Source organism: Thalassophryne amazonica, chromosome 4, assembly GCF_902500255.1.
Source record: "Thalassophryne amazonica chromosome 4, fThaAma1.1, whole genome shotgun sequence".
Classification (NCBI taxonomy): domain Eukaryota; kingdom Metazoa; phylum Chordata; class Actinopteri; order Batrachoidiformes; family Batrachoididae; genus Thalassophryne; species Thalassophryne amazonica.
The window spans coordinates 68,231,483-68,244,460 of NC_047106.1; the positions used below are offsets into that span (position 1 = coordinate 68,231,483).

General features: G+C 40.9%; 1 pseudogene; it reads left to right on the forward strand.

Moving 5' to 3' along the window:
• The window catches only part of LOC117508938, a 117,082-nt pseudogene that overhangs the window by 27,930 nt on the left and 76,174 nt on the right, over positions 1-12,978 (forward strand).

Genomic DNA, 12,978 nt, shown 5'->3' on the forward strand with positions numbered 1-12,978 from the left:
ATTCACTCCCAGAAGAGCTGAGATGGATAATGCAAATGATCCAACATTAATTAAATTTTAAAAAATATATACAAAAATAAAAACCCCACATCTTAACATGGGTACTGGTTGGGCAGTTGTAACTTCTGTGTTGAACTTCCCACCGTAACTAATTGCAGTACTTTAGATTTGGATGTAATAGTCTTGTTGGTTCAACACATGTAAAATATATCCACAAAACATGCTTCACAGGTATAATTTCACAAAAACTGCAATTATGTGGAATAGTGGTTGGTGCGCTTGGTTTCAGTGTGGAAGGTCCCTGGTCAAACCCTACCCCTGCCACATTTCTCCATGTAATGTGGAGTTGCGTTAGTAAGAGCATCCAGCGTAAAACGTGCCACTTCAACATGCAGATCTACCTCAGATTTGCAGTGGCGACCCAGAGTGCAAAACAAGGGAGCAGCCGAAGGGACTTACTATGTGGCGTATGGAAAAAATAATTCCACCAGTTGAGATCCTCTGCTATAATCATTAAGGTTGTTTAAATAGCATAAGTGAATGAACAGTACTGGAAAAAAATGTTTAATGTCTCCATCCATTTAGATATGGTTTGGAAAGTACATGCTGGTAATCTAAAGCCCCTTTCACACCGGGCCTGCGTAGAGTTCCATTGTACTGCGTATCTGGTAAGCAGAAATGGTTGCGTTAGTTGCTCGCAGGGAGAGGGGGAAAAAACCAGGAAAAGCGGGAGAAGTTTGGCTCCATGCCACTGACTGCTTGAACATGCAGATGGATTTGATACATTGGGAAAAAGTCGGAATACATTATTTCCAGGAATTAATGGACTTTATTTAACGTGCCACAATTGTGAGAGAACTTAAGAAGGTGAAGGCACCACGGAGCTGCCCTGGTGATCGCATGCACGACACGTCCATGAGGAGTGGACATGTCGTCTCGCTGGCCATCCATCCATGAGGAGTTAGACCCGTCCATGAGGAGTGGACAGTGGACATGTCGTCTCGCTGGCCATCCATCCATGAGGAGTTAGACTGGATGTGGACATGTCCTCCCACTCGCGACCGGTCTGTGAGCAGGAGTTAATGGACTTTATTTAATGTGTCACAATCGTGAGAGAACTTTACTGAGGCGTTGCTAGGCCGGTAGTGTAGATTTACGTCGACACTACCTGGCTTTACCCGCCCGCAGTAGCGAACGAGTATCGGCATACCCGCCCGCTGTGTGTAAACAAATGACGTCATAGCGTGCGCAGCCCAACAACTGTCCGCAAAGGAAAAGATGAAAAGGCGAGAAGTGTGTGTTGGTCCCAATATGGATATTCCGGATGATTTTATCATGGATAGTACGACAATGAACAGCAGCCAAAGCAGCCAGCTTGATGAGGACGCATTGGCGAATTTGGAGAGCAGCGCGCGCCAGCTGACACGACAAAAGTTAGTGAGCCAACTTTTTATGTCCACGTTTGATGGGTGTCGTGCGTTTTGAAATGACATTAAATATTGTTAATGTGATTCCACGTGTTGTGTATCTCAGTAAGTGATAATAATGCAAATAACATGCTGTTGTCGTGCGTATGCATTTTCTGAGTCCCTCTGTCCATGCCGTCGCCCGCAATGACAGATATTCGCCCGAGTTAGACGAGGGTGAATATCTGTCATTGCGGGCGACTGGGCATGGACGTCGGGCCTCTGAAAATGCATACCACCCCCCCAAAAGCATGTTATTGTATTATTACGCAACTATATGTTGGCCCGGTGTGAAAGGCGCTTAACATCTATGCCACTTTATTTATTGGGTTAAAACATTAAAATATGGCATGGTCTTTTTAATATTGAGCTTAGTTAATAAAAATCAAGATACAAAGAGACTTCTTTCAGCACAGTAACATGGTGAACAACCTACCCATAAATGTGTTGATGTAACTCTTTATATTGTGTAGTAACTTAATGCATGTAATAATCACATTATATGCCTTCACACATTAACCTTGTCAAACACTGAGTGCACAGTGCTTGACTGCTATACGGCTCTTCCTTTGATGTAATTGAATGCAGGAGTGAAACGCCTCAGTGCATGGAGTGTGGAAGTTGGTTGTAGTTGGGAGGCACAATAATGCTTACAAACGGAGCAACTTCAAATTGCAGATATATGGATCCCACTACTTGCAAGCCTGCCCAATCCCACTAAACAGTCTAAATAACTGTGACTGAAATCTGTTGATCCATTGTGCATGTGTAGTGTTACCACCACTCCTAATATTTTAATACTACACAAAGAAACATCATGATGTCAAATTTCATTGTTGACGTCATTTGAAGTGCAAGTAATTTTGATCAATGTTAGGTTCATGGCCAAAATCTTGAAACAAATATGAGCAATGCAGAAATAATACAAGAATTCTTGTGGGACTGTATATTAATAAGATTGCATTAGAAACTACACATTATGTTGTAGGAATATTACACAGTCAAGATTTAAGTTGTATTACTTGTATATATGATGACTATAATGTCCATTATTAATGAAAGGATGTCTTCATCAAGTCAGGGCTTAAATATTTATAATATGAAATTACTAATTCCCAGTACAACTTTGTGGGAATTCAGGATTTTAATGTTGCTACAGAATCTCCTCACCACCGCCAACAATCCATCTGGACATTATTTTATATGTGACTCTGAAGTTGAGTAGGTGGTTTACATAAACCAGCCATATACGTACATTTTGTGTACATATATTTATTTAATTAAAGGATTTAGAAACAGTTTCATAGTATGATGCATTAGGAGTTGTGCAGGGCAGGTACAGTGCATCCGGAAAGTATTCACAGCACTTCACTTTTTCCACATTGTTATGTTACAGTCAGTGATGCCGTTATTTAGTATCGCATTACTCTAATCTGACTGCTTTTTTCAGTAATGAGTAATCTAAAGCATTAATCTTTCCAAATCAGTAATCCGAATAAAGTTAATTCTCCAAGTCACTGTGTGTTACTCTTATTTTTGTATTATGGGCAGGGGCAGCTCGGAGTTCGACTGCACTGCCCACTTACCGTTTCATGCTGCAAGCTTTTCATCTGCTCTTTTCTGCAGCAGCTCCAAGTTGAAAACAGTTGTTGTCTCTCAAAGCACGGTGCCACCTGCAATGAGCTTTACTATGTTTATGTATATGTGTATATGCATATATATATGCATGTGCGCATTTACATGCGCACCCACGTACATACTTATATATATGCACGTACAGTAGTGTTCAGAATAATAGTAGTGCTATGTGAGTAAAAAAAATTAATCCAGGTTTTGAGTATATTTCTTACTGTTACATGGGAAACAAGGTACCAGTAGATTCAGCAAATTCTCACAAATTCAACAAGACCAAGCATTCATGATATGCACACTCTTAAGGCTATGAAATTGGGCTATTAGTAAAAAAAAAAAAAAAAGTAGAAAAGGGGGTGTTCACAATAATAGTAGTGTGGCATTCAGTCAGTGAGTTCATCAATTTTGTGGAACAAACAGGTGTGAATCAGGTGTCACCTATTTAAGGATGAAGCCAGCACCTGTTGAACATGCTTTTCTCTTTGAAAGCCTGAGGAAAATGGGACGTTCAAGACATTGTTCAGAAGAACAGCGTAGTTTGATTAAAAAGTTGATTGGAGAGGGGAAAACGTATATGCAGGTGCAAAAAATTATAGGCTGTTCATCTATAATGATCTCCAATGCTTTAAAATGGACAAAAAACCAGAGACGTGTGGAAGAAAACAGAAAACAACCATCAAAATGGATAGAAGAATAACCAGAATGGCAAAGGCTCACCCATTGATCAGCTCCAGGATGATCAAAGATGGTCTGGAGTTACCTGTAAGTGCTGTGACAGTTAGAAGATGCCTGTGTGAAGCTAATTTATTTACAAGAATCCCCCGCAAAGTCCCTCTGTTAAATAAGACGTGCAGAAGAGGTTACAATTTGCCAAAGAACACATCAACTGGCCTAAAGAGAAATGGAGAAATATTTTGTGGACTGATTAGAGTAAAATTGTTCTTTTTGGGTCCAAGGGCCATAGACAGTTTGTGAGACGACCCCCAAACTCTGAATTCAAGCCACAGTTCACAGTGAAGACAGTGAAGCATGGTGGTGCAAGCATCATAATATGGGCATGTTTCTCCTACTATGGTGTTGGGCCTATATATCGCATACCAGGTATCATGGATCAGTTTGGATATGTCAAAACACTTGAAGAGGTCATGTTGCCTTATGCTGAAGAGGACATGCCCTTGAAATGGGTGTTTCAACAAGACAAGGACTCCAAGCACACTGGTAAACGAGCAAAATCTTGGTTCCAAACCAACAAAATTAATGCCTTGCAGATGTGAAGAAATCATGAAAAACTGTGGTTATACAACTAAATGCTAGTTTAGTGATTCACAGGATTGCTTAAAAAGCAGTTTGAACATAATAGTTTTGAGTTTGTAGCATCAACAGCAGATGCTACTATTATTGTGAACACCCCCTTTTCTACTTTTTTTTACTAATAGCCCAATTTCATAGCCTTAAGAGTGTGCATATCATGAATGCTTGGTCTTGTTGGATTTGTGAGAATCTACTGGTACCTTGTTTCCCATGTAACAATAAGAAATACAAGGTCTATTAGAAAAGAAACCGACCTTTTTATTTTTTTAAAAAACTATATGGATTTGAATCACGTGCGATTACGTCAGACAAGCTTGAACCCTCGTGCGCATGCATGAGTTTTTTCACGCCTGTCGGTTGCGTCATTCACCTGTGGGCAGGCTTTGAGTGAGCACTGGTCCACCCCCCTCGTCGGAATTCCTTTGTCTGACTTCTTCCTGAGAGACTGGCGCTTTGCTTGATCAAAACACCTCCGTGTTGATAACCATTCGTAAGATTCAGGCGGTTTTCGATGGCTTTCAGTCGAGTGAGTATCCGAGAAATTGTTTAACAGCTGGGCATGTTCAAACTTGTCCTGTAATGTTTCCAACGGAGGTGTTTTGCTGTGGCGCCGCGCGAATCCGTCCGCACGTCTTTCATTACAAAATCTCCTTTAACAGTGGAATGTCCGGATAAACTGCTGATCCCGAACTCTTCTGAAACGTCTCTGTTCTCTCACGACGTCCTGGGTCAACAGAGGCTTAAATTTGGAAGTTTTCAGCTCGAAACAGGCTGACGACGGCGGCTCGGGGCGCGCCGCGCCGTCCGGCTCAGTGGGCAGTCCTTAAAGCGACAGTAACACTCCATAATCTCTCATCAGCCGTTAAAATTTTCACCGAAAACCGTCTGAATTTCTCGAATGGTGTCCACTTGGATGTGCCTTACAGTTTCAGAAAAAATTTTGATCAAGCAAAGCGCCAGTCTCTCAGGAAGTAGTCAGACAAAGGAATTCTGACGAGGGGGGTCGACCAGTGCTCACTCAAAGCCTGCCCACAGGCGAATGACGCAACCGACGGGCATGAAAAAACTCACGCATGCGCACGAGGGTTCAAGCTTGTCTGACGCAATCACACGAGATTCAAATCCATATAGTTTTTGAAAAAATAAAAAGGTCGGGTTCTTTTTTCCTCATAGACCTCGTATACTCAAAACATGGATTAATCTTTTTAGTCACATCACTACTATTATTCTGAACACTACTGTGTGTGTGAGTGTGTGTGTGTGTGTGTGTGTGTGTGTGTGTGTGTGTGTGTGTGTGTGTGTGTGTGTGTGTGTGTGTGTGTGTATGCATATGTGTGTGTGTATATATATATATATATATATATATATATATATATATATATATATATATATATTCTATTTCTACCTCATTTCTTATGTCTTGCACTGTTACAAGTATTATTATTATTGCTTATCCTTGCACACGCTGTTTGATGAACATTTTCCTCTACTGCACCCACCTTGTGTTTTTTTTTTTTTTTTTTTTTTTTTTTTAAGAGCTGACGCAACATCTTTGTGAGATCAATAAAGTTTATCTTTATCTTTTACCAAGACATTTTTGTCTTTTTGTTTTTTCTTAAAAACTCTGTGCCACTCTGTTTTCTTGCTAAAAACAGCTGAAGACCTTTTTGTTTGAATATTTTTTTCTCATGGTCTGAGAGTTCTTCAAGTACTCTTTGGCAAACTCCAGATAGGCTGCCATATGCCTTTTACTAAGGAGTGACTTCCGTGTGGCCACTCTACCATACAGGCCTGATTGGTGGATTGCTGCAGAGATGGTTGTCCTTCTGGAAGGTTCTCCTCCCTCCAAAGAGGAATGCTGGCACTCTGACAGAGTGACCATCTGGCTAATGGTCACCTCCTTGGCTAAGGCCCTACTTCAGTTTCAACAGGCGGCCAGTTCTAGGAAGAGTCCTGGTGGATATGATCTTCCATTTACAGATGATGGAGGCCACTGTGCTCATTGGGACCCTCAAAACAGCAGAAATGTTTCTGTAACCTTCCCCAGATTTGTGTCTCGAGACAGTCCTTTCTCGGAGCTCTACAGACAATTCCTTTGACTTCATGTTTGGTTTCTGCTCTGACATGCACTGTCAACTGTGGGACCTTATATGTAGACAGGTGTGTGCCTTTCCAAATCATGTCCAATCAACTGAATTTACCCCAGGTGGACTCCAATTAAGCTGTAGAAACATCTCAATGATGATCAGTGGACACAGGATGCACCTGAGTTCAGTTTTGAGCTTCATGACAAAGGCTGTGAATACTTATGTACATGTGATTTCTTATTCTTTTTTATTTTATTTTTTTTCCAAATGTGAAAAAATCTCAAAATACTTTTTCACATTATCGTTATAGGGTCTTGTGTATAGAATTGTGAGGAAAGAAACTGAATTTCATCCATTTAGGAATAAGGCTGCAGCATAACAAAATAGAAAAAGTGAAGCACTTTGAATACTTTCTAGATGCACTGCATGGTGACTTTTCTGTTCAACGCAACTGGCAGTGAATGGGGGGGGGGATAAGGGCGCATAACATAAGCAACTTCTGTTTAGTTTGTCAGGGTGCATATACCAGAGGGTGTGGTGAGTGGGGATTAGTAGTTTCCCTTTATTTCTCATGTTTTAGTGAGAAGATTAACTGTGTAGACTAAAGCCTGGTTCACATGACAGGATTTTAAAATTATCTTTAGGTTTCCAAAACCTGAGAAATCACAAACATGAAGATAAAAAATCATAGCTCTAACAGGTTTGGTCGTACAGTGTGTGGTGTGCAGCCACACGGTAAGGACAACAACACCACACACGGAAAAATTTTACACACCAACATTCCCAGGTCAGACAGGAAATCTCGCACAATCTCTCGAGATTAAACGTGACTTCAGAGTAAACAAATGGAGATACTTGTGGGCTATTGAAAAACAGAGGGAAAAAAACAATAGAAAAAGAAAAGGCGTTCTTTAAAGGAGTGGAGACAGCACGACCACCAGACTTTCTGGTAAGTTAGAACAGCTGTTTTGATTTTATTTTCTGATCCGTATGTCTGTCACGTCGCTTTCTGATTGGCAGCACGTCACATTCAGCAGGCTGCGTGCTCGTTTGTGGTCGGAAGACACCACACGCTGCGATATCGGGCCAAAAAAAATCCAACATGTTGAATATCCCTGATTTGCGATCGCAGCGCTCCTGACGACCTTCTGAGCAGATCAGAGCGCTCTGAACACACCACACACAGCAGCAGGCTGAAATATCCTGATTCCTGATCAGGTTGTTTTGTGTAGCTTAGATTTACAAGGATGACTCCAGTTGACCACATTGTCATTTAAGTTAAAGACATCAAAGGTAAATAGCACAATGGTGATGAACTCCTTTCCAAAAAGATTAAGAACTTGTGAGGCCCTATACCATCGTTAAAGGATCACTCTTTCATTATATTAACTAATGAATGAAAGTGCAAGTTCAGTTTTAGACTTGAGGCCCGGTCCCACTGGCGTTGAGGAAGATTTGCGCATGAATTGCACACAAACTTGGTTTATATTCGCTAAACATCCGCAGTGTCCGTGAAACATGCTTGTATGGGTTGGTCGATATCCGCACACGTCTGCAATTGTCCGCAGAGGCATGTTTTTCCGTTGCCAAGATTTTTGAGCTGCACAAAATGTGGGTTGCGGATGACATCCGCCTTACATACGCAATACATAATCTATGCGCTGTATATCAGCTGATATCCGCAACTGACGGGGATTTGCGGCTTGGCAGCGGAATGGGACAGTGTGTAAAACGGATATATAGTGTGCCTATCACGTCCACATCACAAACTCAAATAAGTTGTAGCGAATGCATACAGAGTGGCCACGGATAAAGCGTTTGTATTACGTCTGCTTTACATCTGATTTGCAGACCATTTGCGAATGCATAACAAAAACGTCATGTAATCCCAAAGTACTATATAATGTGGCAGAAATCGACATACTTGCCAGTCATTGCCAGTCCAGCTGTGGAGACGTGCAGATGTAGTTATGGATCCCCAAAGACGTAGTGTGATATTTGCTGCCATCCAACAACATACCAATCAACTTGTCCAAGTCCAGCAATTGCTCCAGAGGCTGTGGTGTTGGTGTGAATAGTGATGCCGAAAGGCCCGAGTGCGCTTCTTTTATGACCGCAATGCAGATGCCATGCATGCACAATACAACCGCTGTGTGCGCAGTGCATTGTCAATACATCCATAATACTTCCGTGATAATCGCAGTGTGTCCGATCCGTTTCCTCAATACATGCGTTATACATCCGTGATTGTTTGTCATATTGTTAGATATATTTCTGTGTTTAATTATGGTTTTCTTTATTTGTTTTCTATATTTCTTTTGGTATCAAGGTAGTTAAAATATGTAGGATTATATTTTTGGTTTCATTCTTATTCTCACTTTCCTTTGTTCTTCTTTGGTATATGCATGTAGAACTGGATTTAACCAGTTTGTACCACTTAGGATAAAGAGAGTTAGGTTACAATTATAAATCATATGTCTCCCGTTATTGCGCGGGCCTGGGGCAGGGGGATGGACCTCCCTGGAATGCCCATGGGGGCCAATAAGAGAAGGACTTTGCGAAATAAGGTCCGCCTTTGTTACACATATGTAATCCTGTATAAAAACTGCTTGTATCCATTGTCCGGGGTTCTGTAAGAGTGGATCTTGTCTGTAAGAGAAGTTCTTGCAGGGCCCAGGCCTGATTATTTTTGCTGTGACATTGATTAAATTTAAAAGTGTGGAATAGTTTGTTTGTGCTTTGTAAGGGGCAGTATTACAGAAAGAACTGGGGGGAAAAAATAACAATATATTCGCTATACATTATTAATATATCCGTAATTCATACTGAGAAATTTGTCATTCCTGTCAGGGCTGGTGGTGGGCTAAAACCGGAAGCAGTGGGAGACCAATGCAGACTCACAGGCGTAGTTGGTTTAGTTGAATAATAGGCTTTATCTTGAAACCAGGCATTGGGTTCGGTACACAGGTAGTCAGACATGGAAGCAGATGTATCAGACATGGTACAGGCTTGGACGTGGTCCATAAACCAGGCAGGGTTCGTTCACACAGCGTCGATGTATATAGCAGGCAAAACAAAGGCAGAGTCAAAATACAGGCAGAGTTCAGGATACGGCAAGGCAGAGGTCGGAGCAACAAAGCAAGGTCAAAACACACACGAACAAACTGGACAAGAACGAGAGGCTAGAAAGTGAACAAAGTCAACAATCGGGCAGAGAGCGGTGGAACTGTGAGGGTTTTAAAGAGGAGAAAACTAATCAGGTTGATGTGAAGCAGGTGTGTGGAAGGTTCTGGAAAGAGGTGTGGTTAAGTGAACAAAGAAGAGAGAAAAAAGGCAAGAGCGTGCAGGAGGGCAAAACAAAAGTGGTGCAAAGCAAGATAAGTAGGTGACAGAAGCACTAACAGAATAACGTGATGTGTTCTAGACAAACAATAATGCGTGACCAAAACAAAAAGGGGCAGAACTAAGAAATACTGTGACTAGTCTAAAGAGGGCAAAGAGACAAATGACTAACTAGAAAATAAATGATAAGCAAACAAAACCAGAGGTTATAGAAAAGCACAATAAATAACCAACAGAACTTAACCTGATAAGAAACACTACAAGATAAATAACCAAAACCTGAGACTAAAGTATAAAACAATAAATGTGATAAACAGAACAAAACTAAGACTAAAACAACTAAAGGGACCAAGAGTGAAAGCAAAACAATAAGCAGTAAAGTAAAACTATAAATGTGGTAAGCAAATGATACACAGAGAGTAAATCAAACAAAACCAATTACAACCGAAGCATGACCATGAAAACTGGACGTGACTAAACACAGAAGGCTCAGAGCATAGAAGATGAACAGGGTCAAGAACAATACCAGCAGGGCCTAAAGGGCCAGATCATGACAATTCCTGGCCAATTTCGTTGCGGACGACAACAAACGGCCAAAATTTGTATACTCAATTCATGCGCAATTAATCCTCTCCCCAGTGGGACCGGGCCTTTAAGACATAAGTGAAGTCTTACGGCAGCACGGTTGCTTAGTGGTTAGCACTGTTGCCTCACAGCAAGAAGGTCATGGGTTTGATTCCCACCTGTGGCCTTTCTGTGTGGAGTTTGCATGTTCTTCCTGTGTTTGCGTGGGTTTTCCTCCAGGTGCTCCTGTTTCTTCCCACATTTAAAGACATGCTTGTTAGGTTGATTGGAAACTTTATAACTGTCCAGGTCTCCCTTGCAAAAGAGGTCTCGATCTCAATTGGACTAATCTGTTTAAATGAAGGTTAAATTAATTATGTCAATGGACAAGCGGTTCTGCAGTATAGCAGCAGAAAGCCTTGACCAGGCTCTTCCTTAGTCAAGCTAGGGATTGACAGCAGGGCTGATGGAGTTCTGAAGACTACATGATATGTAAAGGCCTCAGTAGAACTGTCATACATGAGTGCAAGTCCTTTTATATTGGTCAGGGCCATAGATTGTATACAGGACAAAGCCTATTAGTGCAGCAGATAACTGAAACAGTCATGCAAATGGTGATACAAGCACTAAAGTTGGTACAAATACTCTTTAGATATTACTCTTTTGAACAAACCGACTGGCCACTTGAATTTTCAATAAGCGGCCAGGTAGGGGTCAATTGAAGAATTACACAGGGGTCAAAGTTAAAAATGCTCAAATTATTTTGAAAGGTACACCACATTATTTGTCTGAACGTAAAGATTTCAAAAAGGTATAGTTTGGACTATCTATGACTGAATGATCAGGAGTTATGGGGTAAAAACAGCAAAAATGGTGACAAAGGTCAGTTTCAGTTTGTACGGGGTCAAAAGTTAAAGTTCCTTCAATTTTGGTAAAACGTGATGCAAATTATTGGTTGAGCTAATAGGATTAATAAATGGAATAGTTTTGATTGTGTTGAATGTTTGGTCTCCAAAGTAAAGGTCAAACGAGGTCAACGTCCATTGGATTCTTTGACATGTGACATATGTTACCCCGTGACATGATAACTAAGCATGATACATGATCCAAACTATTCCTTTTTAAAACACTGTTAACTCAACTAATAATTTGCATCATGTTTTACCAAAATTGGTGCATCTTTAACTTTTGACCCCTGTACAAACTGAAAGTGACCTTTGTCACCATTTTTGCTGTTTTTACCCCATAACTCCAGAACATTCAGTCATAAATAGTCCAGACTATACCTTTTTGGAATCTTTACGATCAGACAAATAATGTGGTGTAGTTTTCAAAATGATTTGAGCATTTATCATTTTGACCCCTGTGTAATTCTTCAATTGACCCCTACCTGGCCGCCTATTGAAAATTCAAGTGGCCAGTTGGTTTGTTCAAAAGAGTAATATCTAAGGAGTATTTGTGCCAATTTTGGTGCTTGTATCATCATTTGCATGATTTTGCTCTAAATATTCTCTTAGCTGCTGCACTATATGTGATGTCACCCATTGGTTTTCTATAGAGACCCGGAAGGGCCCATATGAAGGGCGTGTCAGAACTAGTTCTGGGCATCGCCATGTTCACAACAGCTGAATGATGAACTCATTAATGCCTAAAGGAGCAGAGCACGGGTGGCTCTGTGTCTGATGAATGATGCCTTAACATGCCCTTTTCTGACAGTCCAGGCCACCTAACCTGGATTTTGGTGTTTATTAAATCATATCTTTGGGGACTGTGTGGTGGTTCTCCTGTTTACTTTTTTGTGAACATTAAAAGTTATGACCTGTTAATTTTCTCATTAAGCATACATTAAGTGGATCTAACGGATCAGGCTACTAGCAGCTGGTAAAAGTGCTAAAGCCATTAGTATACAACATTAAATCCGAGGAGAATTTCACTCAGAGCAAATATTGCAACAGCGACATCTTAGATGATCTTTTAGGGCATTTGACCCCACAACAAGCTGCATTATTCCAAGTGTGTGTAATAAAATACTCCAAACAAACATGCAGCCTCATCGAATGACCTCTGAGTTAAAGATGCGACTTGAGGCAAAAACACTCTGCTCAACTTAAACTGTCTTAAACTAAGAAGTTGGGAAAAAAAAATCACCCTCTGTGCAGTTGTCATAGATGAGGAAACTACCGGTCGAGACCAAAACTGTTTTTTGTACCAGTCTGTAAACATGTTTATATCTGCTCTGAAGTTAAACATTTTGACAAGGAGTCTTATGGGAATGTGCTGTGTTTTGGAGCCAGCCTCAAGCAGCCAGTTAAGGAATTGCACTTCCGCACTGACCTCATTTCACGCAGTCTCACTTTGCCGCTAGGTCAGGGCCCACAAACAGTCAATGCTGTGCTTCCTGTAATGCCACTTGATTTCATCCTTTTGCCTTTGACTGTTGCTGCCTGGTAAATGTCCATATCTTTCAAAGTCCACAATCATGTCCTAAATGCCTGCAGAAATTTCCAAATGCAAAAAGTTATTTTCTTACTTGGCAAAGCTCTTTAAAAGCCATTATAGACTCGTATTACACACTT